Genomic DNA, 25,860 nt, shown 5'->3' on the forward strand with positions numbered 1-25,860 from the left:
GTCAAGATCCCAATATAGTACCACAGGATATAAAATCAAAGCTGACAGATGCATGTGTGAACCTGTGCTCTGTTGATATGTGCCCGTTCAATATTGTTTCTGGTAAAGGATTCCACCAAGTGACCCAGACACTCATTTACATAGGAGCTAAGTTCGGTGCTGTTGACGCTTGTGCCATCTTACCCCATTGGCAAACAGTGTGCGATTCGGCAAAGAAGCAGGCTTCCATTGATAAGCAAATTTAAAAGAAGGCATACACAGTCCTGACGTGTCACTACATCAGTCAGTGGAAACTGGAAAATTGTATTTTGGCAACAGTGGAATTTGACCCTACCCTGAAAACAAACAGCAAAAACCTTTATGAGCAGATGACCAGTGTGTTAACGTCCTACGGAATACAGACAGACAAATCAGTTTTTGTCAGTGACCAGGGCCTGAACATAAAGGCCGCACTTCAGTCATACCACTGGATTCGGTGCTCCGCACGCATCCTTAACAGGGTGCTAAGACATACATTCAGTACAAAGGATGACTCCGAGTCCGATGGCATTGAAGATATAGTCGACATGAGCGATTACTGCAAAGAGCACGTTGCATACCTAAAGAGAACCGGTGCTATCGCCAGCCTAAAGCACACTGTGAATCAAGAATGTAATGTCTAATGGAACAGCAAAGTCACTATGTTAGAATCGATACAGAAACAATACCAAGACATAAGAGAGCTGCGAAAGAACAGAGACCAAGAACATCGCCTTGGTGGCATCCACCAGGATCAACTCACACACTTGATCGACTTTCACACCCTTTTCAAGGTAGCAATTTGCGAGCTTGAAGGGGAACATTACCTAACCATTCACATGGTGTTGCTATGTTTTTTTAAACTCAAAAAACCCTTTGAGCCCAAGTTTGGAGACCCACCTTACATGAAAATTATGCGCTCTCGCGTGTCTGCCCTCCTAGATGAGAAGATGTGCCCTAATGCTACTCATAAAATCGCCACTTTTCTCCACCCGAAATTTAAGTCCCTGAAAAAGCTGGTAGAAGAGGACAGATAAGAAGTGATTAAACAAGTTTGCGAACTTCTACCAGAAGAAGGCGTTCGTCTAAGTCAGGATGGAGAAGACAGCAACCACGACACTGAGCCTATGCCAGCAACAGAACAAGGTGGGTCGGCAACCTTTTCGTTAAAAAGTGCCATTTGAAGTTTTCAAATTCATCACTGTGCCATAATCCATATATGTAGTATAACTTTTTTTGATTAATTGTTTTGTAACTTAAAAATAATTTATAATTGAGGAGCTCTTTTACAAAACGCAATAAATTAATTTCAATAGGTTTCAGGAAAATGACATTTTTTACCTATACCCACACATTTTATGAATATTCGATTTATCCTGGAATTTTTTTTTTTTTTTTGCTCAGTCTGACTCAGTCTGAACATGTTAAACAATGATTATTAAATCAAACAACAATATTGTTGATGATAAATTCAATGTTTTTTTCCTTTTTTAAAACATTGCCCCCCCCCCCCCAAAAAAAATGCTATAAATCTTACATTTTTTTCCAAAAATGTATGGTTTGTCCTTTTTTAAAAGTCTTTTGTCATTTATTTTTCGTGTTTGCATTTATGAGGAAAAAACAATGTCATGTGACAGTTCTCCATTATGACTCGACCACTCTAAAAAGCGGCACTAAAAGACTTTCAAACTTTCCTCAAGAAAGACCTCAAACAGAAAGCACAAAGGCAAAGCCTTTTTTTAAAAAGCGAATTTCATTTTGTATTAATTGTATCTTAATTTTACTCCACGTTTCATTAACCAATTTATTCTCGATTGTGTAGGTTATTTTTCATTAAGTGTAAAATATTAGGCTGTGTATACTGATGTGGATCAATTATTAACGTGGATCAATTATTAAGATTTCATCTGTCTTTTGTAGGCATAGCTGGCGCACCAACGTAAAAGCCTAGGACTGACTTGAATGGGAATGGGAGGAGGAATCGAATACACTAATTCTGGATGAAGTACAGAAGTATTCCTCTACAAACTTACATATAGACGGATCAGCAGAGGAAAATCTACTTTCCTTTTGGGAGAAACAAGGCCAGTCATTCCCATGACTACAGCACTTTGCCAAGAGAATTCTATGCATTACAGCATTACGTGCTGCGAGCGAGCGCTCCTTCAGTGCAGCAGGGCGCGTTAAAGAGGCCAGGCGCTCTCGTCTGAATACTGACACTGTAGATGCTATTTTATTCCTGCATAGTACCAAGAAAAATTCAAACTAGACCTAAGGTCAGGCATATTAATCCAATTAGCCTATGTTATCTAGGCTACACATAGCCAATTAATTTCTAATTGTGGGGGTGACTGAGCCTATAAGGCTTAGCTACGATATGACAATTTTTTTTTTTTCAACTGTTTGCCAAAGCATGCGACTACAGCCTATGCTTACATTAAGATATATATATATATTTTTTACTGCCTGTTGTTTCTTTTGGCATATAAAATAGGCATTGTCTGATAGAGATATCAATAAAGGTTCATCTGTGTCGCAGAATTAGTGTTGTTTCCGATTTCTACAAGCTCAATAACATCCACACACTGTAGAGAAAAAAAAAGGGTACGGTTGGGGTACATTTGTGAACACTTGGGGTACAAATGGTGAAGTTGTACCCTCAATGGTTCAAAGTAGCACCCTAAGATACTTATATGTACCATTTAAGGGTAAAAAAGGTACAAATATGTCAACTGTCAAAGGGTCCATGTTTGGGCCATTTAAGGTCCAAAGAAAGGTACAATCACTTGTGTGAAAAAGGAGCAAGTCAACGTGTATGAAATGGTACTTCATTTGTGTCATGAGTTGTTGGTTATTTGAAAGAAATGCACAAAAAAACTGTACATTAACATTACAATTATTTAATTGTATAAAACATGTCTTATAAATATTATAAATTAATATTTTTGATTTAAGAAAGTGTTAACATAAATTCCTCTAACTGTGAAGTAAAATGGCTTATTATATTTATAATATTTAGATTTAATAAACTACTAGAATGGACATACAAGTATAAAGTAGATGTATACAATAGGAATTAAAGGTAACCAGCTTGGTAAACAAAGACAGAGAACAACATTGTAGCATTAATAAATAAATAAATTAATAAAACAATTTTAAAACGTAACAGAATAATACTGCCAAAATAATACTGCTGAGAACAAATAATAGATTTAAAAGACCAGAAACTGGGCGTTAGATATACACAAAATGTAATAAATATCGTGTTTTAACTACAAGGGGGAGATTGAATCCAGCGGCAGATCCGAGATTGACTGGCTGAAGTAAAGCTGCTGTCGGCGGGGGAGAGAATCATAAAGCTCCCGCTGACAGAGTTCGCATTCACTGAAGCACTTTGTCAAAGAAGCGCTGTCTTTGTAAATAAACTGCAGATTCGAGTTTAAAACAACTACATTCTCGCCTGAAATACTCTTAAAACTACATTTTGTGACACATTAGATGTTTTTTTTTTAAACTTGCGGGTCTGCACAGCGGGGTATTGTCCATTGACTTTCGCCTAGCGCATTAGCAGCCAGCAAATTTGAATTTGTGTTGTCCAATAGGATTTTTGCCCGCGCCGTGCATTCATAATGCGAGCTGATTACGTGCGACGGTAAATCTCCAGCAATTGCATTGCTGTTCTGACGTTCTTCTCGACGCCGAAGGAGGATGGACTTGAAGGTCTCAAAGAAGCTGGAATACGCTCATGAAGACGAAACACAGACATTTGCAGGTATGTTTAATGTTAATTTATTTATTGTAAATATCCGTTGGGTCATATTCAATTCATATTTGATTTTACTTTGCCTTGTGTATGTAGTTAAGATTACCGTCGAGTTACCTGCCGGCCGCGTGAGGGGACCCTTTTGTAATTTAAGGTTAACCAGAAATAAAGATATGATTTTTCACATAACCTGGCCGTGAGGCAGGGCTCGAGACGCTGACAAAACAGCGGTGAAACGTCCAGAGAAACAGTTCGAACACAATTCGTTTTGTTTGGATAATGTTGTTAATCCTTTATTGCATATGTTATTTAAAATTTCGGAATTTCCTTAGTGTTGGGAAGCTAACGTTCATGCTAACATCCATGTTTACTCCGGACAGGAGTGAAGTGAATGCCTGTCACCTTTGTGTCTGAAACAATATAACTTTAGTTTATGCATATCTCGACCCACGCTGATTTATAGCAGTTGTATTTTGCAACGTTACATATTTAGATAACATTATAAACACATGTGCAAAAGAGTCCTAATCATCTTTCGTTTCAGATCGAGGTGCAGGTCGTTTATCAAACCATTAAGTTGCTAATTTAAAGCTTTTTTTTTTTTTTTTGCTGTTAACCTCAAGTTCACACCGATCATGATTTTTTCTCTTTCAGAAAATGAAGTGGACGAGGAAGCAGTAGAGTGTAATAACGTAAGTATTTAAGTTAGTATTTTGTCTTTCATCTGTTAGTTAATAATAATAATATATATATATATATATATATATGTGTGTGTGTGTGTGTGTGTATACTTTTTCCCTAGGAATTCATTGTGCAGTCTTAAATTTAATCTCCCTTTTTCTATGAAACTGTAAGGTGAAGTGTTAAAGTTAAATTAGAATTTTTATGATTGTCATTATTATGGACTTATATTTGATCCAATAGGTGATTGCTGCAATTAGTGAGGATGCATCATCTTTTGAGAGTAATGCGAATGTCCTGCATATCCAGTGAAATAAGGTGTGTGACCCTTTATTAAAAACACCCTGGTCAGTGAGATCACACATCTTAAATCAGTTCTCAGTTTAAATTAAAAGTTTAATGTCAGTATAAGCCAAACTGTAGGATCAAATGACTATTAAAATTGTTATGACTATTGTAAAAATATTTTAATTTTCAAGCTTTGTGATGAACACATATGTCCATTCAATCTTACAACTATTTGTACAGTGATAACTAAAGGGAAATGGCAACAAATAATATTAGATAATGTTTTGTTAAAGTGAGTCACTAATTTCCTTTTTGTTTATTATAGTCATGATGAACCTGACTGAATGCATTCATCAACCATCTCCAACCAAGTCAGAGCTTCAAGGACAGCTTGTGCTAAAGGTGCCTGAGCTTGATTAAGAAAAAAAGCATCTCCACTGGCCAAAGTTTACAAAAAAGCAAGAGAATAGAAGTTTGCTGATGATCTAACAGGTATTAACATAAAGCGTACATAATAATAATTTTGCTAGATCAAAACCTTTTTTCTTGGGATCATTAAGTGCCTTTTCAAGCTGCATTTAGCAAGTTCAAACTCATGGGCCTTATATAAAAACCCTTTATATAGAGAACATTCCTCAATGCTTTTCCTTAAAAAATGTAATTCAAAAAAATACATCAATATCTTTTAGTCAGCATTTGCTAAACGTATTTTTTTTTTCTTTATTTTAAAAACAGGTCCTTTATATTATTAAATTATTTAAGAGTACTTCATTATTTGTACTTCATTATTTGTCTTTATTTTATTTTAGGGTGTCACGGTGGCGCAGTGGGTAGCATGATCGCCTCAAATCATGAAGGTTGCTGGTTCGAGACTCGGCTGGGTCAGTTGGCATTTCTGTGTGGAGTTTGCATGTTCTCTCCATGTTGGCGTGGGTTTCCTCTGGGTGCTCCGGTTTCAAAGACATGCGGTACAGGTCCAAAGACATGCGGTACAGGTGAATTGGGTAAGCTAAATTGACACTATGTGTGTGAATAAGTGTGTATGGGTGTTTTCCAGTGATGGATTGCAGCTAGAAGGGCATCCGCTGCGTAAAACGCGTGCTGGATAAGTTGGCGGTTCATTCCGCTGTGGCGACCCCAGATTAATAATGGCAATAAGCCAAAAATAAAATAAATAAATGGATGATTTTATTTTGCAATAGATTCTGACTTTTGTGCAGCCTTAATTCTGCTGATGACTCTTCCTAATGAAATACATTTTAAATGTCAATACTGCACTGGTTTCTGTGTAGCAAGTTTTTAATACTGGTGTTGTATGATTCATATTAAGAGTTGACTTTGAATGGGGTGTTATAAACCAAGACAGACAGACTTTCAGGCCCTTGCTGATAACTATGCAAACTATGCTGATAATCTGTTCCTTAAGAATGTTTAGAAATTTTAAATCAAATGCGTAATACTGTTTGATCAAATGTGTTTTTGAGATCTAAAATGATAAAGGGTATACAGTAAGTTACATGTTGCAATTTACTGTACAGAAAAAGATTGCTTTGAGATTCTTGATGCTTTTACATTTTTACATTTACATTTTTACATTTAGTCATTTAGCAGACGCTTTTATCCAAAGCGACTTACAAATGAGGACAAGGAAGCACTTTACACAACCAAGAGCAACAATGAATAAGTGCTATAAGCAAGTTTCAGGTCTGTAAAGTCTAAGAAGGGAAGTATTAGTAGTATTAGTATTTTTTTTTTTTTTTTGTGTGTAGTTAGTGTGATATTCAGAGAGGCAATTACAGATTAGGAAGTGTAGTGGAGACTAAATAGTTGAGTTTTTAGTCGTTTCTTGAAAGTAGCGAGTGACTCTGCTGTTCTGATGCAGTTAGGGAGTTCATTCCACCAACTGGGCAGATTGAGCGTGAGCGTTCGCGAAAGTGATTTCTTCCCCCTTTGGGATGGAACCACGAGGCGACGTTCATTCACAGAACGCAAGTTTCTGGAGGGCACATACATCTGCAGAAGCGAGAGCAGATAAGAAGGAGCAAGGCCAGAAGTCACTTTGTAGGCAAACATCAGAGCTTTGAATTTGATGCGAGCAGCAACTGGCAGCCAGTGCAAACGGAGTAGCAGCGGAGTGACATGTGCTCGTTTAGTTTCATTGAAGACCACTCGTGCTGCTGCATTCTGGAGCAGTTGAAGAGGCTTGATAGAGTTAGCTGGAAGCCCAGCTAGTAGAGAGTTACAGTAATCCAGTTTGGAGAGAACAAGAGCTTGAACAAGGAGTTGAGCTGCATGTTCAGATAAGAAGGGTCGGATCTTTCTGATGTTATAGAGTGTGAATCTGCACGATCGAGCAGTTCTAGAGATGTGGTCAGAGAAATTTAGTTGGTCATCAATCGTTACTCCAAGGCTTTTCACCATTTTGGATGCAGTAATGGTTGCCCCGTCCATCTGGATTGAAAAGTTATGGTGTAGAGTCGAGTTGGCAGAAACTACAAGCATTTCCGTTTTTGCGAGGTTCAGCTGAAGATGATGATCTTTCATCCAGTGTGAAATATCCAACAGGCAGGCTGAAATGCGAGCTGGAACCGAGGGATCATCAGGATGAAAAGAGAGGTATAGCTGGGTATCATCAGCATAGCAGTGGTAGGAGAATCCATGTCTCTGGATGACTGGTCCTAGAGATGATGTGTAGATGGAGAAGAGAAGTGGCCCAAGAACAGAGCCTTGAGGTACCCCAGTGTTTAGATGCTGTAGGTTGGACACCTCACCCCTCCAAGACACCCTGAATGATCTGTCAGTGAGGTAAGATCTGAACCATTGTATAACAGTGCCCGCAATGCCCAGTGACTCGAGCGTAGATAGCAGGATCTGGTGGTTGACAGTGTCAAAAGCAGCTGACAAGTCCAGCAAAATGAGGACTGATGATTTAGAGTCTGCTTTAGCCAGTCTGAGATCCTCCACGACCGAGAGCAGGGCAGTCTCAGTTGAGTGGCCTTTCTTAAAGCCGGATTGCTTGTTGTCCATGAGATTGTTTTGAGTAAGAAAGTCCAGGACTTGATTGAACACTACTTTCTCCAGAATCTTGGCCATGAATGGAAGCAGGGATACTGGTCTGTAGTTTTCAAGTAGCGTATGGTCCAGGTTGGGTTTCTTTAGCAGTGGGGTTACCCTAGCCTGCTTGAATGAAGTGGGGAATAAACCAGAGTCAAGAGATGTGTTAATTATGTGAGTCAGTGTTGGTATGACTGCAGGAGAGATGGCTTGCAAGAGATGAGAGGGAATGGGATCGAGTGGACAGGTGGTTGCATGGCTAGATAGCACCAGTTTGGACACCTCAGACTCAGAGAGCTGAGAAAAAGAGGTGAGTGTGTGTGGTGTTGGTGGTGTACCTTGCGTGTTTGTTGTAGGTGCAGCAAATTGAGCACTGATTTTTGCAGTTTTGGTGCAAAAGAATGTAGCAAAGTCATCAGTAGTAAGTGTGGAGGATGCGGGTGGAGGAGGAGGATAGAGGAGGGAGGAAAATGTTTTAAAAAGTAGGCGAGGATTAGTGGCATTGTTGATTTTCAGACGGTAATATGTCTGCTTTGCAGAAGTAACCTCAGTTGAGAAAGAGGACAGAAGAGTTTGGTATGTTAAGAGCTGTGCAGGATTTTTAGTTTTCCGCCAAATTCTTTCTGCAGCTCGAAGTTTTGAGCGATGCTCACGGAGAGCATCCGAGAGCCAGGGTGCAGGAGGACTGGCACGGGCTGGCCTGGATGCAAGAGGACATAATTGGTCTAGACATGATGCTAGTGTGGAGCAGAGTGTATTAGTGGCACTGTTCGAATCAAGTGCAGAGAGTTTGCAAGATGGAGGAAGAGAGTCTGAAACAATGGTGGATAGTCTATTGGGTGAGAGAGATCGTAGGTTTCTGCGAAAGGTAACCAGTGTTGGAGTGTGTGGCGGCTCAGGAGTAATGTGGATGTTGAGAGACAGAAGGAAATGATCCGATATTTGTAGTGGAGTTACTATTGTTTGATCAGCGAAGCAGTGTCGTGTGTAAATAAGGTCTAGCTGATTACCTGATTTGTGGGTAGCAGAGGTAGGTGCTCTTTTTAGGTCAAAAGAGGCAAGCAGAGTCTGAAAGTCTGCAGCTTGCGGTTTGTCAACGTAAATGTTGAAGTCACCTAGCACCAACAAGGGAGTGTCAATATTAGAAAAAGATGAGAGAAGAACATCCAGTTCATCTAAGAAGTGACCTAATTTACCTGGTGGGCGGTAGATGACAACCACATTTATGTAGAAGGGGTGGATAATGGTGACTGCGTGGAATTCAAAGGAGCTGATTGTTGGCAGGGACGGTATCAGAGTAAATTTCCATTCTTTGGAAATTACACTCAAAAAAATGACATGTTGGCGTTAATTAACTTTTTTTTGTCCACTGGTTCCACGTAACTGAGTTAAGTTACCTTTAAGAAAGAATATTTATTTTAGTGAACTTTAGTTCCATAAAGGTAATGTAATGTTGTTTAGTTCAATCAATGTAACATTCATAATTTAGCTTTAATCAAAGTAGTTATTTAAGTTCAATTATTCTAAAATTGATATTGTTATGTTTAACCAAATAAAAAAACAGTTTCCGTTTTATTGAGTTTATTCAATAGCATTTTTACAGTTTTACAAATTGTCCAGCAATAAAATGATTATCAAAATCCAAATATTGTCTTTATCTGTATCTTCACTTATTACAATAATTTAAATACTGTATGTACAATATACTATTAAATTAATATTAATACAAGTATGAAGTAAATTGAAAACAATAAATGATTTACAAAAATAAGCTTACAAAAACATCATAAAATACACTTTTCAAAATGATACTTTTCATATATTACAAAAAACATTTAAAAATAATATTCTGCCATTAAATGAGTTACAAAAATATACTTAAAAAAATTAAGTCTTCTTTTGTAAACTATGCTGTACCTTCTTTACACTGAAAAAGCAGATAACACTTCAGTTGTTCAAAGAAAGATTACCACTTTAAAGCAATGTAACACAATCAGCATTACATCATAAATTAGACCAACCATCACAGAACATGCTGTTACATCCAATGATGTATTTAGGTAATAAGTTGTTGGTGTGAGTGGCAGCTTATTGCTCCCCCCTTTTGTTTTATTAATCGCTCTCTCTCTCTCTCTCTCTCTGTCTCTCTGCCTCTCTCTCTCATTGAGCAGCGTTCCAAACCAGCCGCACCTGTTTTCAATCAGAGCAAATCGGATCAGTTGCTGTTGATTGAGCTTCCAGGCTTTATAAAGAGGCAGAGCGGCAAAGCACGGAGAGAGTCCCTGTTTTCCCTAACCCAGCGATTATAGTGTGATAGAAATTTTGGCTGGATATTTAGAACTGTGAGTTTGTGAATCTTGTGAGATTATAGTGTGAATAAGAGTGATATGTAACTTTATGTGTAAAGTAAGCCGTGTAAAGAGACAAGTGGTGATTTATTTTGGGTTTATCCTTTAAGTTTCCTCCTGTTTCTGGATTTAGCCAGGTTGTGGGGTAAGAGCATTGTCATTGATTTTGAGTTTTCTTTTATATATATTAGGAAATCTAGAACTTTTTGTTAATTTAGGAAGTTTTTGTTTTGTTGGTTATTTTGGCCTTACCCTCTCATAATGATTTTGGTTAGGATAATTTTCATTTAAGTATCTCTTTGTTTTTGTTTACCCTGTCTGGAAATGTAAAAAAACAAAATATTGATTTTGTTAAACAGTGAATAAAAGATAACATTTTTCTTTTGAAATCTCTTCTCAGAGTTTTTTTTTTTTTGTTATTATTATATCTAAAGTGAACGTATGCTGGGATAGAGAAAAAGGAGATTCTCCACGCACATTATTAAATATTAATTTGTTATTAATTCGATCCAATTAAAATTTGATATCTTTTTTTTATCCTAATTAATTAAATTTTTTTTGGTTACCTTTGTCCCCGTACCCCTAGAAAAAGGGACTTAAACGTAACAATTGGGGGCTCGTCCTTTGCGTTCGTCTGTAAATTAATCATCATTTTTCTTTAAACTCACTTTTTTTTTTGAACAGCAAAACAACTATTTGGTGAGTACATCTTTTCTCTTCTTGATTACTGGCTGTTTTCGTTTTTTGGGAGAGAGTATAGAGAGTAGTGAATAACTTAAACGATGGATTTTGATCTAATATCATTTACTCTTGCGCCTACGACTGAAGTCTTTGACAGGTGTAAAAAGAAAGATCTGTTGTTGATTGCAGATTTCTTTCGAGTTGACGTGCCTAGAGAGGCAACTAAACATGTGATCAAAAATGAGTTGTATGAGAAATTGGTAAATGAAGGGATTTTGCCAAGACAAACTGATGAGGGTGAGGGAGTGGAGCAGTTAGAAGCCGCAGCTGCTATTAATGTTGAGGATGTGGAACAGTTTGACTCTGAGTCTGTTACTTTACAAGACCCTAGGTTAACAATAAGACTGAAAGAATTAGATCTGTTAATAAAAAAACAGGAATGTGAAGCTCAAATGATTAAACTGAAAGTTATTGAAGCAGAGACTGATAGAGATGTTAAACTTCAAAAGCTAGCTTTAGATGCCCAGCTGGCCGCGGCGAGACCAGTTCCTTCTCCGAGAACCAAAATTTCAGTTTCTTCCCCGGTAGTTACTAGTCCCTTGCTGGGAGCAAATAATCAGTTGTCTGCGGATATTCCGTTCGATCCCAGTAAATACATTAAACTGGTACCGCCGTTCAGAGAAGCGGAAGTAGATTCTTATTTTGTTGCGTTTGAGAGAGTCGCAAGTAAATTACGCTGGCCGAAAGATATGTGGGCCCTTTTGTTACAATGTAGTCTCACCGGAAGGGCGCAAGAAATCTGTTCTTCACTTCCTGTTGAATCATCTCTCGATTACGATACACTTAAAACTGCAGTGCTGCGTGCGTATGAATTGGTCCCTGAAGCATACCGCCAAAAATTCAGGCGGCACACGAAAACAGCCAGTCAATCATATGTTGAGTTTGCGAGGGAGAAACGAGTGTTGTTTGATAAATGGTGCCTAGCTAGTAAGATAACAACTTTGGAGCAGTTGCAAGAGTTAATCTTACTAGAGGATTTTAAGAATTGTGTGCAGGAAAATTTAGTGGTTCATCTGAATGAACAAAAAGTGGCTTGCTTGGCGAACGCGGCCGTTTTGGCGGATGAATTTGTATTGACACATCGCACTGTTTTTCCCTCTGTGCGGCAGCCAAAATTTACCCCGCCTACTTCATTTGATTCGCGGAATATTATTCCTCGTAATGTGCGTCCCAATAGAAGAGAAACTTTTCCAAAGAATGTTTCTCAAAATAAACCTACAGCTGGCGAGAAACGGGAATGTTTCTATTGCCTGAGTCCTGACCATTTAATTGCAAACTGTCTGTTGTGGAAACAGAAAAATTCTAACTCAAAAACTAAAAGTGTAGCTTTTGTTCAGTCACTGCCAGAGTCGAGCACTGCTGAAGAAAATGGGTACCAACCTTTTCTTCAAAAAGGGATGGTTTCTGTTTTCCCAGACTTTAACTTTAAGCCGGTAGTCATGTTAAGAGATACAGGATCAAGCCAGTCCTTTATTCTTGAAAGTGTCCTACCTTTTTCTGCTGACACCTACACTGGACATGATGTGTTGGTCCGGGGCATTGAGATGCACTGTGTTAATGTGCCTTTGCATAATGTACACCTAAGATCAGATCTTATCACTGGACTTGTCAAACTGGGTGTCCGTGCACAATTGCCTGTGAAAGGTGTTGATTTAATCATAGGGAATGATTTAGCAGGTGGTGAAGTGTTCCCTACCCCAATTGTGACACACACACCCATGCTGAAAGAACAGTCTGACCTTGTTTCATTGTACCCCTCAGTTTTCTCTGCATGTGCAGTGACTCGTGCACAAGCACAAAAGTTCAAGGAAGTAGTGGATCTATCTGAGACATTTCTAGTTCCTGGATCTTCTCCACTGACGTGTACGCTGTCGGTAGATCCTGATGTCAAGTCTGACCCGAGTGCAGAGTTCAAAACCCCTTTAAAGGTGAGCCGTGACCATTTGATAAGTGCACAAAGAGAAGACTTAACACTAGAAAAGTGCAGAGAACTTGCCAATTTTGGGAAGATACCAGAGTCAGGAGCAATGTATTTCTGGGATGATGAGTTGTTGATGCGGAGATGGAAACCAGACAGTGATGATGAGAGTTGTCAGGAAGTTCAGCAAATAGTTTTGCCTTCTGATTATCGCACCCATGTGTTGAAACTGGCTCATGAACATGTGATGTCTGGTCACTTAGGAGTGACGAAAACATTCTATCGAGTTTCAAGATACTTCTACTGGCCTGGCATTAAATCTGCAGTGTCAGCATTCTGTAAGTCTTGCAAAGTTTGCCAGCTCACAGGAAAGCCTAATCAAAAAGTTCCTGTTGCTCCTCTTACTCCCATCCCTGTCATAAATGAACCATTTGAACGTCTCATCATTGACTGTGTTGGCCCCTTACCAAAGTCTAAATCCGGACATCAGTACATCTTGACCATCATGTGTGCCGCCACCCGCTTTCCTGAAGCGGTTCCCTTGCGTAATATAAAAGCAAAAGGAATTGCAAAAGAGTTGATTAAGTACTGTTCCATATTTGGCCTTCCAAAAATAATTCAAACAGATCGTGGCACCAATTTTACTTCAAAAATGTTTGAGAAAGTTCTGAAAGAGTTTGGAGTAAATCACCAGTTATCTAGTCCTTACCACCCTGAGTCACAAGGAGCCATTGAGAGGTTTCATCAGACGCTCAAGACGATGCTGCGCAGTTTCTGTGTTGAGACTGGAAAGGATTGGGAAGAAGGTCTTCCATTTCTTCTGTTTGCTGTAAGAGAGACTGTGCAAGAGTCTCTAGGCTTCAGTCCAGCGGAGTTGGTATTTGGCCATACTATACGAGGACCTTTAAAATTGTTGAGTGAACAGCTGTTAACTGAGCATCCAACAGCCATGACAGTACCTGACTATGTCCAGTCTATTCGACAGAAACTCCATTGTGCTCGTGAGGTAGCGAAACAACATCTTACAGCAAAACAAGATGAAAGCCCACTTTGACAAGAAGTCTGTTAAAAGGTCTTTCCAGCCTGGTGAGTCTGTTTTGGCTTTGTTACCTACTGCTGGTTCTGTGTTCCAGGCGAAATTCACTGGTCCCTACTTGGTCAAGAAGAAAGTGAGTGATACAAACTACATCATTGACACCCCTGACCGTAAACGAAAAAGTCGTATGTGTCATATCAACATGTTAAAAAAATATGTGACTTCAGAGTGTAACACTGAAAAGAGTAATATAGCTCCAAAAGAAAAGTGTGAAACTGTAAGTGTGCCAACTTCCACTGTGGCATTGGTGTCAACCTATACTATGGAAGAAGATGGGCTATATAATAGAGAAGTTCAAGTTTCTTCTACAAAATTACAAAACTCTACTATTTTATGTCACCTAAAAGATTATCTTGCACATCTTGACGAAAATCAAGCCAACCAATTGTCGGATTTGTTACATGAGTTTCCTGACCTGTTTTCAGATGTGCCTGGAAAAACTGCAGTGTGCTTTCATGACATTGATGTTGGAGATGCATCCCCAATCAAGCAGCATCCTTATCGAGTCAACCCTCAAAAGCGTGAAATCATGAAGAGTGAGGTGGAGTATATGCTGAAGCATGGATTTGCTGTCCCAAGCCAGAGTCCCTGGAGTTCACCTTGTCTGTTAGTTCCAAAGCCAGATTCCACCTATCGTTTTTGTACTGACTTTCGCAAAGTCAACAAGGTAACTAAAGCTGATTCCTTCCCTCTGCCCAGAGTAGAAGACTGTGTGGACAGAGTTGGTAATGCAAAATTTGTTACCAAGTTGGACCTCCTGAAAGGTTACTGGCAAGTGCCCCTGACTACAAGAGCATCAGAAATTTCAGCATTTGTCACTGCAGACAATTTCCTACAATATACAGTTCTGGCTTTTGGAATGCGTAATGCCCCAGCCACATTCCAACGTTTAATGCAATCTGTGCTGACTGGTGTGAAGAACTGTGAGGTGTACATAGATGATATAGTCATACATTCAACAGCTTGGGCAGAACATCTCTCCACCCTCAGAGAAGTCTTTCAGCGCTTTGCTGATGCCTCACTGACACTGAATCTTGCTAAATGTGAGTTTGCGAAAGGAATGGTCACTTACCTGGGTAAAAAAGTTGGCCAAGGGATGGTAAAGCCAGTAGAAGCAAAGATCACTGTAATACTTGAGTACCCCATTCCAACTAACAAACGTGAACTGAGAAGATTCCTTGGAATGTGTGGATATTATCGTGCTTTCTGCCCAAACTTTTCAGCTATCATGACCCCCTTAACTGATCTGCTAAGTACGACAAAACCGTTTATCTGGACACCCAGTTGTCAAAATGCATTCACTGCTGCAAAAGACTTGCTTTGTAGTGCACCAGTTCTTAAAGCCCCTCAATTTGATGTCCCCTTTAAACTACAAGTTGATGCGTCTGCCACAGGAGCTGGTGCGGTCCTGTTGCAAGAAGACAAGTTTGGTGTAGAACACCCAGTGTCCTATTTCTCCAAAAAGTTCTCAAAGTGTCAGCAGAACTACAGTGTGATTGAGAAGGAGGCATTGGCACTATTAATGGCACTTCAACACTTTGAAGTATACGTGGGTGGTGGTATAACCCCTTTGTGTGTGTACACGGACCATAATCCATTGATATTTCTTGACCGAATGTGCAACTCAAGTCAACGACTTATGCGGTGGTCTCTTGCACTACAGGAATATAATCTGGACATTCATTACAAAAAAGGTTCAGACAATGTAGTTGCGGATGCATTATCAAGACTTTAAAAAAGTGATATTCTGATAAAAGAAAAAAAGGTGAATGTATATTGGTTGTTATAAACAACTCTTATTGTTTATAATTTTAACTGTGGGGGTGTTACATCCAATGATGTATTTAGGTAATAAGTTGTTGGTGTGAGTGGCAGCTTATTGCTCCCCCCTTTTGTTTTATTAATCGCTCTCTCTCTCTCTCTCTCTGTCTCTCTGCCTCTCTCTCTCATTGAGCAGCGTTCCAAACCAGCCGCACCTGTTTTCAATCAGAGCAAATCGGATCAGTTGCTGTTGATTGAGCTTCCAGGCTTTATAAAGAGGCAGAGCGGCAAAGCACGGAGAGAGTCCCTGTTTTCCCTAACCCAGCGATTATAGTGTGATAGAAATTTTGGCTGGATATTTAGAACTGTGAGTTTGTGAATCTTGTGAGATTATAGTGTGAATAAGAGTGATATGTAACTTTATGTGTAAAGTAAGCCGTGTAAAGAGACAAGTGGTGATTTATTTTGGGTTTATCCTTTAAGTTTCCTCCTGTTTCTGGATTTAGCCAGGTTGTGGGGTAAGAGCATTGTCATTGATTTTGAGTTTTCTTTTATATATATTAGGAAATCTAGAACTTTTTGTTAATTTAGGAAGTTTTTGTTTTGTTGGTTATTTTGGCCTTACCCTCTCATAATGATTTTGGTTAGGATAATTTTCATTTAAGTATCTCTTTGTTTTTGTTTACCCTGTCTGGAAATGTAAAAAAACAAAATATTGATTTTGTTAAACAGTGAATAAAAGATAACATTTTTCTTTTGAAATCTCTTCTCAGAGTTTTTTTTTTTTTGTTATTATTATATCTAAAGTGAACGTATGCTGGGATAGAGAAAAAGGAGATTCTCCACGCACATTATTAAATATTAATTTGTTATTAATTCGATCCAATTAAAATTTGATATCTTTTTTTTATCCTAATTAATTAAATTTTTTTTGGTTACCTTTGTCCCCGTACCCCTAGAAAAAGGGACTTAAACGTGTTGGCAGGGACGGTATCAGAGTAAATTTCCATTCTTTGGAAATTACACTCAAAAAAATGACATGTTGGCGTTAATTAACTTTTTTTTGTCCACTGGTTCCACGTAACTGAGTTAAGTTACCTTTAAGAAAGAATATTTATTTTAGTGAACTTTAGTTCCATAAAGGTAATGTAATGTTGTTTAGTTCAATCAATGTAACATTCATAATTTAGCTTTAATCAAAGTAGTTATTTAAGTTCAATTATTCTAAAATTGATATTGTTATGTTTAACCAAATAAAAAAACAGTTTCCGTTTTATTGAGTTTATTCAATAGCATTTTTACAGTTTTACAAATTGTCCAGCAATAAAATGATTATCAAAATCCAAATATTGTCTTTATCTGTATCTTCACTTATTACAATAATTTAAATACTGTATGTACAATATACTATTAAATTAATATTAATACAAGTATGAAGTAAATTGAAAACAATAAATGATTTACAAAAATAAGCTTACAAAAACATCATAAAATACACTTTTCAAAATGATACTTTTCATATATTACAAAAAACATTTAAAAATAATATTCTGCCATTAAATGAGTTACAAAAATATACTTAAAAAAATTAAGTCTTCTTTTGTAAACTATGCTGTACCTTCTTTACACTGAAAAAGCAGATAACACTTCAGTTGTTCAAAGAAAGATTACCACTTTAAAGCAATGTAACACAATCAGCATTACATCATAAATTAGACCAACCATCACAGAACATGCAATAGCTACACACATTCATCTCTCAGGGCACCATTTCTGCACATTTGCACCATACACTTTCTTACAACCACTCCCTACATCTAAAAAAACAAACACACACACAAAAAAAACATTGTGCATGAAGTCTGCTTCACACAGGTGAGTGGGCTTGAAAAACCACATGTAGAAGCATTCTTAACATTCTTTGTAAAATTAGCACATCTTGGGTGTATTGCCTCTTCTTGTTGATTTGCTGAATGTGTCCTCAATTGTAAGTCACTTTAGACAAAAGAGTCTGATAAATGTTAATGTAACTACTGTAGATTAATAAGGTGGTGTTGCACATCAAGGTTTGTGCTTCATCATGTCCAGCATCCTAAAAATGTCAAGTAAACAAATAAAAAGTTTACCAACAGATCAAAGGTGAAAGGAGGAAATAGTTTAAGAGGAAAATGCAAAATGTAAAAAAAAGTAAATGGCTTACCGTGTACTCCCTCACAAGGGCTTTGAGGATGCATTCACACCTTTTTTCCACTGGTGATGTTCTAAATGACATGAAATGACAATTAGTAATTTACTAAAAAATTTGTAGTTAAAATTGCTAGTAATTTTTACTGTACATCATTTTAATGTGTGTCTAGGCATCTAAAGGCATAGTACCTGGATTATCCACAGTCTCCTCAACCACATATGGGACAGAGGCTGAGCTGTAAACCTGTGAGGGAGAAAAAAGATGCGAGTGAGCAAAGATTTGTAATAATAAAATTTAATCATATAAATATTTAGCATTTAGAATAATATATTTATAATAATAAAAATGGAAAAAAAACTGCAAACTACTAAACTTAAAAGTTTAAATGTGTTAGATGACCAAACAAATAAGCTTACATTAAATATATCATCATGCTAGATGTCATCCTATTTAAGTGTCACATATGCTTGTGCCAACACCACCTTTTAATTAATATTATGTAAGTTATCAAAACTGGCATTAAAACTTGACAAACTGCTTGACACTCATTTAAAATTAGACTATTTCTTACTACCAACGTTTGCAACTTTATTTTGGGGTTAATATATACCAAGTATAAAATTTCACAGGAATGCAAAAAAACTAGAAATTAATCTGCCTTTAATGTGAAAAAGACACAGGAAACATGACAATTTCATAACAATACTATACACAAACACAACATAGTATTACAAGGAAGTTCATTAGTGATTCAAATGTTGTCACAGCCTCAGTATGAATACATACAAAGTAAAAAAATCTCACCTGCGTCCACATTAAGGAAAGCTTTCTGTGCACGTTCTCAATTTGTACTGTAATCTTCATCTTTTGATTCCCTTATTATGGCGCCGATCTAAACGAGCTGAGAGTGATCGTTGTGGTTTGAATCTTCTTACTTCCTGTGTTGTTTTGAAACTGCGCATGTGCAGATATTGCTCCACCTATTGACCAAAATGCAGTACTGCAGAAGCAACACAACTCCCATGTTAATGGGAGCAACACAATTCATGTTAATTAAGCAAGCTGTTTAAATGTGAAAACTTACTTTTTCTAATTTTTTCCAACATAACACTTTTATTTTTAGTACACAAACATAAGCGAATTGTTTAATTTAAACATAGTTATATTCTTTGGACCAACAAAAGCCAAAATTCATTTTTTTGAGTGTAGTAGTCCAGTCCCACCCCCTCTCCCTGTGTGACGAGGAGTGTGGGAAAAAGAGAAATTAGCAGAAAGAGTAGCATGTGTAGCAGTGTCCTCCGGCCTCAACCAGGTCTCAGTTAGAGCCATGAGATTATAGTCAGAATATGTAGCTATGGAGGTAATAAAATCTGCCTTGTTAACAGCTGATTGACAGTTCCAGAGGCCCACGGAGAGAGAGAGTTGTGAAATAGCAGATACATGTATTGAACGAAGGTTGTGAGGATTACGCCTGCAGCGTACCTCCCGTGTTTTGCGAGTGTTAGTAACAACAGGAATTAGAAAACACATAATAAAAGTGCACTGACAACAAAAGATAAAGTCGGTGTCTTTGCTCGGTGGAGTCGCGCAGGTAGAGTCGATGGTCTTTACACTCGTCGGTCTTCACACGAGGCGGTCTTCACACGAGGCTGCCGCGACCGCTGCCGCGGTGAACTAGTTGTTTATATAACCCCAAAGCACTAACGTTAGCTGATTGAATTCAGCTGGACACGCCTCGAGAGTCAAAACAAGGGCCGAAACTGAGGCGGACGACGCGAAACCGACCGCGTTCGCTACACAAGCTCTTATAGTAACCAAGGAAACAGTGGCTAAACACTTGTAGTATTATACACAACTGAAAGCAAGTTTAAATGTCCTACAACTTTACACAAACAGCTGAAAACAAGTCCTCAAACCATACACAACAACTGAAACAAGTCTTAAATGTACTTACAGGCTGCTGGTCTCGATGTTAAAGTGCTTCTCCTGCCGACTAAGCTAGCGTGCTCACTATATAGTGGTTACCTGGCGTTTGGACACGCCTCGAGAGTCAAAACAAGGGCCGAAACTGAGGCGGACGACGCGAAACCGACCGCGTTCGCTACACAAGCTCTTATAGTAACCAAGGAAACAGTGGCTAAACACTTGTAGTATTATACACAACTGAAAGCAAGTTTAAATGTCCTACAACTTTACACAAACAGCTGAAAACAAGTCCTCAAACCATACACAACAACCGAAACAAGTCTTAAATGTACTTACAGGCTGCTGGTCTCGATGTTAAAGTGCTTCTCCTGCCGACTAAGCTAGCGTGCTCACTATATAGTGGTTACCTGGCGTTTGGACACGCCTCCCGAGTCAAAACAAGGGCCGAAACTGAGGCGGACGACGCGAAACCGACCGCGTTCGCTACACAAGCTCTTATAGTAACCAAGGAAACAGTGGCTAAACACTTGTAGTATTATACACAACTGAAAGCAAGTTTAAATGTCCTACAACTTTACACAAACAGCTGAAAACAAGTCCTCAAACCATACACAACAACCGAAACAAGTCTTAAATGTACTTACAGGCTGCTGGTCTCGATGTTAAAGTGCTTCTCTACTTTTAGAAAATGTAGGATGCAGTGCACTAGCAAAAATGTACTTCATGAGGTCTAGTGCTGTTTTGGAAAAATTACTTTGTTACATTGGTAAAAATGCTTAGTAAAATGGGCTGTATGTACTGGTGTTGAAAAAAAAATTATATTAAGCTTTTTTGCTGTTTCATAAAATGTTTTAAAATGTTTAAGCAGCTATTTTTTTGAGTTTATGCATCTGGTATGAGATTGTGATAGCTTAAAACTTTCATCCTCTAAAAAGGTGACAATGTAATTGTTTTGAATCTTTCAATGTGTGTTTGTGATAAAATGTTAAAGGTATAAAATTACAATTACCGTGCAGTTTGTACTCATGAAAAAAGATGGCTTTTTATTATTTTAAAATGATGTAATGTTCATCATGTAATTCATCCTGTAAAAATGTTGCACACTGGCGTGTCACTCAGTGTTTCTGAACAACTCTGTGTCTACACCACACCACTGAAAATACACATCATATGACCATACACACACACTCTGGCATGCACTGCAGCATATCTACCCAGACGAAAGCTGTGCACATCAAACTGTTCTACCTCTGGATCTATTCTCACTATAATTGTTAAACTATAAGTTAAAGTCATCTTTTTGTCTATATCTAACAACATATTCCCTGACTTTGGTCTTTTGAATCTATTACTTGTTCGCAGGTAATGTATTTTAGCTGAGTGCAAAGATAAGTTAATAATTAATGTAACAACGTTCATTCTGTATATTGACTGATTGCTTGCCTTTATTTCCTATAATGTATAAACTTATTGTATGTTATACTTATATAATGACCATTATTGATTATTATCACTGATATTCAGCAAAAGAGAGGGTATGTTTCGTATTTTCAATTAAAATGAAAGGAGGCAGTAATGTTATAGGCTCTGTTTTGTTATAAATCTGCATAGTGAAGATGACGCTCATATAAATATGTAGCTACATGACACCTTAACATTTCTGCTGTCTGTTAAGTTGCTAATTTCAAAATAAAAATAGCCCTTCCTTGAATCATGTTTTCATTTTATTGTTAAGAAAGTGAAACAACGTAGTCAGGGTGATGTAAATGAGGTTATCCTTTTCTCTTTAAAGATTTACTTGACATGTCCTTTGGAGAGGAGAAGAGGATGCAGGACTGAACTTTGTGTACGCTACTTAATATTGAGAAAAAAGCCCCAATCAGATTGGAAATGAATGTCTGCAGCCCCGTCTCTGTTTTCAGATGTCTCTGTTTTTCCCAATTCCCACTGAGACAGAGTAGCAATGTTTTAGAATGAAAAGAGTCTCTTCCGCATTTTCAAAAAACTCTAAAACTCTAGCGCTCGAGAACTCCAGTGTAGGAGGACGGATGGCCTAACCATAGCAAAACTTATGCCTTTCAAAACTAAAACGTATTAAACAGAGCCTGAGAACGCTAGAGGTCAACCAGGAAGTGAAGGCAGCAGGTAGAAGTGGTAGGCTTTCCCGATTTTGTTACTGTACTTTAACTTTGACGTTTTTTTATTGATGGACGTATGGTGAAGGACATGGAAATGAACAGAGAGACACGCAAAGGGAATGACTACGGACTGCATCATGAACAATGAGCTGGAAATGAACACAATGTGGATAAAAGGAAAGAAAAATATAAAAGAATATATATATATATATATATAAAAGAAAATATATAAAGGAAGCAACGGTAATTGTAAATGTGGATAACGCAAACAATACAAAAGCTGTGAACATTATTAGAGCAGTGACGGAGAAGATTGGGTAAGGGAAAATCCTAGCAGTTAATCCCAGACATGGAAAAGGAAATGAACTGGAAAAGGAAGCTACATATGTTTGATGAATTGATGGAAGGACTATACATTATGGGTGAGACATGTAAAGTTAAATAGTTGCAAAAGAGAGACACTATGTTGTTTCTTTCATGCATTTGCCTGTGTACTTGGATGAGAGCCAGTAGGTAGCGTTGGTAGCGCTGGTAGGTGGCCATCGCGTGCAAGGCGGAAGCAGCCTGGCCCGCAGCCTTGTAAGCTCTAGCTCCGAGAGAGGCAGATAACTTACAGGCTTTGGACGGGAGACGAGGCGGACCCCTCCAAGAAGAGGCGCCACGCGGACAAAGATTGACCGCAATCGCGCACTCGACCTGAGGAATTGCCACATACCCCCTGGCTGCTCCACCATCAAGAGTGGTGAGGGTGGAAGGACACGCATCACTGGCAGAAAAAAGTGCCCTCCAAGACTGCGTGAGCCTACTGTGCACCTCCGGGAAGAAGGGGACGAGAGGCTTCGAAGGCTTCGCCCTCTGGTCCTCTAAGTAACACCCATCTAGTCGATCCGAAGCAGCCCGGTAAAGCACGGCTAACATGTCCATTTCAGGATGCGTTTTGACAGCGCTCACCTGCCCGAGGGGGGCGAGCGGGCCTGGATTCCTGTAGGACAATGAAAGCCCACCCTCCGATGCAGCAGTGGACGTCAGGTCCCCGGTGTCATCGAACGTAAGGGCTACCATCTGTTTAGACGGATCTCTTCCTCCGCTCGAAGCTTGGATGGAGCGCTTGGAGGAGCAGGAAGTCCGCGGGCCCGGAGGCGACGGATTCTCCCACTGGAACCCTCAGATCTGCCCGAGGGCCCGCTGCAGTGCAGGGGACAGTTGGGGTGGTTTGCCCTTTTGCAAAGGCTAGCCGCGATCTTAACTGCTAAACAGTCATGGCATCGCAATGACAACATGAACTACCCGCGAGCATTGCATTAACATGCTGGACCTCCAGAGATGCAATGCAGTGCTCGTGCCCATCATCCGGGGACAGGAAACCACCGCACCCAGAAATGCATGGTCGGAGCGACATCCTGAAAAGGTCGTGCTGCACGACTGAGTTGCTCTTTTTGTGAAGTTGCAACTTTATACTCACGGCTCTGGAGGACCGGACCCAAAGAACGCCAGCCAAGGGAGAAACCCAGCTCGACTGTCTGCCACTGCGTGTACACACTCTGGACCAGGAGAATGCTCTCGTTCGCTCAAAATTGCTGGATCACAGCAGGAGGAACCTTCATCGACTCTCTCTGAAGGCTGTAATAGTCTCTGAAGCGAAAAGGATGGCGTTTCCTTGCTTTCCCTGTGCTTATATGCGGAGCTAATTGCAATAAGGCACACATTCACAAGCTTACGCAGCCATCTCATTTGGCATTTCATTGGCCCGTTATATACTCCTTCAGACAATTGGCTTTCTGAAACGAAATCCCCCTATTTCGTGGATTAAAATCCACTAATAGCATTGAAGTTCCCCATCCGAAGGGGTACTGTTGAACACACTGGAAAAAATTACCCTGTGGACATTTTTTTTTAAAATGGTGTTTTATATAACAAAGGAGATGGGCGGTCAGAGAGAGGGGTCTCTGTTTTATTAAAGAATGAAGTTTATGAAACAAGCTCAATTCTATACAAAGACAATGCGTGGAAATGTATGATATCTATAAGACATTATGGAAGAGAACTAATTTTAATCAATGTACATGCACAAAGGAAAAGGAAAGTTAAGGAGTTTTTTATATTTTAAGAGATATTATTTATAAACTTAAGGAAATAATAATTGATGGAAGATTTTAATACAGTTTTTAGTAAACAAGATATAGCAGATGGGATGGCTTTTAAAACAGATATGGAAAAAAGAATTTAAAAACTTGATGGAAGCAGATGATTGATAAGTGGAGGGAAAGAAATGAAAAAGAAAAGGAATTTTCAAGATAAATAGTTGGACAGTTTGTTTGCAAGTCCAAAATAGACCAGGAATTAATAACAGATGTTTTAAAAAATAAAAATTACATTGTAAAAATAAAAATAATTCTAGTAAAAAAATAAATAAATTACAAGAAAAAAAAGAAAAAGAAATGTTTAAAGAAGACAAGAGGATTATGTGGGAGAATGTAAAATATTTAATCAAAAAGTATACAAAGTCATTGCAAACTTATACACCGATGCAAAAAGCAGAAGAAAAAAAGAAATAAATGAAGAAATCTGGGGGAAAAACACAAAAATAAGGGAGCAAGATTAAGAAATAAAGCAAAATATATGGTGGAAGAAGAAAACCGCACAAAGCTCTGAAAAAAGACAAGGAACAGCTGACATGATTAAAGAGATAAAAAGGGAAAATGGAGAAATTGTAAAAGAAAAAGAAAATATCTTAATGTACGAAACTTGCAGATTCGTCTAGCTCAGAAGGTTTAGAGTAATCTGTTGAAAAACCCAGGAATAAATGATTTAGGAAAATAGTTTTATATCTGTTTTATTGAATTTTTCATTTAAATTTTAAAGGAGGTTTTGTTTTCAAAGAAATTTATAAAAGGAATAAATAAATGACATGATGAGAATTGGTTTAATGAAATTAATACATAAAAAAGCCACAATGTTAAACACTGATTTTAAAAGATTTTAGCAAATAGGCTAAAAGAAACAGTATCAAGCATAATTCAAACAAATCAGTCATACAGTATAAAAAGTAAAGACATCGCAGACATTAATATGAATATAAGATACAATATGGCCCATGAGATATGAGGAAGATGGATACATTATTAGTATAGGTTTTGAGAAAGCTTTTCACAGGGTAGAACATGACATTTTATTTGATATTTTAAAAGCTTTAAACATTGGAAAAAATTTTATCAAATGGGTCATGATTTTATACAAAAAGGCCTTGACAAAAATAAAGTGCAATGGCTTTTTTTTTAAAGTTTCCAGATCAATAAGACAAGGGTGTCCCCTTTCATCTCTTTTATACTCAGAACTCAGTTTCAGAACCACTTGGATTAACTCTAAAAGTAAATGTAAGACTAAAATTGAGGAAAGTGAAGTTAAACTACTTCAATATGCTGATTACACAACACTAATTGTAAAAGGAAGGAAAGTATTTAGAGAAGCAATAAAGATGATAAACAATTTTTTGTAAAGGATCAGGAAATAAAATTAGTGAGGGAGAAACTGTATATGAGATTTGGCAATACAACAATTTTTAACAGAGAAAATAAGGATGTTAGGAGTTTTAATGGGGAAAATGGTAAAAATAAGAGATGAAATGTGGTAACAACTAATGACAGAAATAGAAAGAAGGTTAAATTTCTGGAAATTGTAAACTTTCAATTTGAAGGAAAAAATCTTGATTTTTAAATGTTTTAATGGAGTCTACATTATGGTACATCTTATATGTGTCAGACATGCATTTACAGACAAAAAAGAGGTTGAAAAAATGTTTCCCAATTTTTGAGCGATGGGAAACCTGCTAGATTAGCATACAACACAATTATAGGAGAGGTAGAAAAGCGAGTAGTTCAAAATACCCACAATTTAAAGTCAAACAAAATGGAAAAATACAGCTAAACATTTTTTTAAGCAA

At 38.0% G+C, this 25,860-nt stretch overlaps 1 long non-coding RNA gene across 1 annotated transcript; it reads right to left on the reverse strand.

The window, feature by feature from the left end:
- Window positions 1-16,933: 16,933 nt before the first annotated feature.
- On the reverse strand, window positions 16,934-19,844 carry LOC101883985 (uncharacterized). The gene is made up of 5 exons (XR_015515052.2): window positions 19,811-19,844; window positions 18,661-18,856; window positions 18,045-18,099; window positions 17,869-17,929; window positions 16,934-17,760 (listed from the first exon to the last, which is right to left on the reverse strand). It is a non-coding gene; the product is annotated as an uncharacterized LOC101883985 (long non-coding RNA).
- Between the last annotated feature and the right edge of the window lie 6,016 nt (window positions 19,845-25,860).

The sequence above is a fragment of the Danio rerio genome, chromosome 18, assembly GCF_052040795.2.
Source record: "Danio rerio strain M-AB ecotype USA chromosome 18, GRCz13ab, whole genome shotgun sequence".
Lineage (NCBI taxonomy): Eukaryota > Metazoa > Chordata > Actinopteri > Cypriniformes > Danionidae > Danio > Danio rerio.